This window comes from Fragaria vesca, linkage group LG3, assembly GCF_000184155.1.
Source record: "Fragaria vesca subsp. vesca linkage group LG3, FraVesHawaii_1.0, whole genome shotgun sequence".
Classification (NCBI taxonomy): domain Eukaryota; kingdom Viridiplantae; phylum Streptophyta; class Magnoliopsida; order Rosales; family Rosaceae; genus Fragaria; species Fragaria vesca.
The window spans coordinates 4,945,373-4,946,469 of NC_020493.1; the positions used below are offsets into that span (position 1 = coordinate 4,945,373).

At 39.6% G+C, this 1,097-nt stretch overlaps 1 protein-coding gene across 1 annotated transcript in view; it reads left to right on the forward strand.

Annotated features, from left to right (window-relative positions):
• Nucleotides 1-1,097, forward strand: part of LOC101312525 (reticuline oxidase-like protein-like) — a 5,002-nt gene that overhangs the window by 2,842 nt on the left and 1,063 nt on the right. The window lies entirely within an intron of this gene.

A 1,097-nucleotide genomic window follows, 5' to 3' on the forward strand; every position in this document is an offset into this window, starting at 1 on the left:
TAAGATGTGTTCAGAATGGTGAAATACGGCTATGGTTCAAAAATCATGTAAATCGGGTAAAGTCTCGGTGCCAATAGTAGCGGTCAACCCTATTTACCGTTATTATTCCCTATGGGGAGCCCTATCGTCGGAAGGTAAATGTCTCAAATTTTTTATATAGGCGGTTGCGTCTCATCTACGTGAGAGTTTTTCGTGTGGAAGGTTTGACCAAACTACGTAATATAGGGGGAGATATGAGCGTTTTCGTGAATTTATAGACTTTAGCCGACGAGATATTAAAAAAGTCGTCGGCTAAGGTCAAAAAATTTCAAAATTTTTCGTGAATTTATAGACTTTAGCCGACGAGATATTAAAAAAGTCGTCGGCTAAGGTCAAAAAATTTCAAAATTTCAAAATTTTTTGGGCGGTAAACCAAAGTTGGAGGAAAATTTTCAAATGACTTTAGCCGACGAAAATATATGAAAAGTCGTCGGCTAAAGTCGAAAAATTTTCAAAATTTTCAACCAAAATTTTTTAGCGGTCAACCAAAATTTTCAAAAGAGTTTAGCCGACGAAAATAAAGAATTTCGTCGGCTAAAGTTCTTTATATAGCCGAAGATGGATGGTAAGAAGTCTATTATCTGCCAGATTTTCTTCTTGGCCTAGCTCCGTCGTCAAGCCACCGGAGACCGCCACACTTGTCCCAAAAGCTTCGCCGTCGTCTCTACTTCATTGCTGGATAGGTGGTGCATCGAGTGGCGCCGCCGTGAGGGATAAATCGAGCTCCAAAACTCCGCCGGTTCGGATTCGGTGTCGATCGAATTTCTCCTTCCTTAGGTCACCATTTGGTGAGTTCTATATATGGATAAGTTGAGTTTGATTAGTACTACATTCCCCTAGAATTTGGTAGCTCGATTCGGTGTGTGTGAAGAGAATCGAAGATTTGAAGTTTTTAGGGTTTAAAATTGGGGATTTTTATATTTTCAGTCGATTGACCTGTTTAGGCTTAGAATTGAGCTTCGACTTCTTCTAGAAAGTTGTTCGAAATGTTGAGAGGAAGATTCTGTCAAATTTTGGTCGTGATTGGAGGTGGCCGAAAGTTTCTGCAGTTTTTTTTT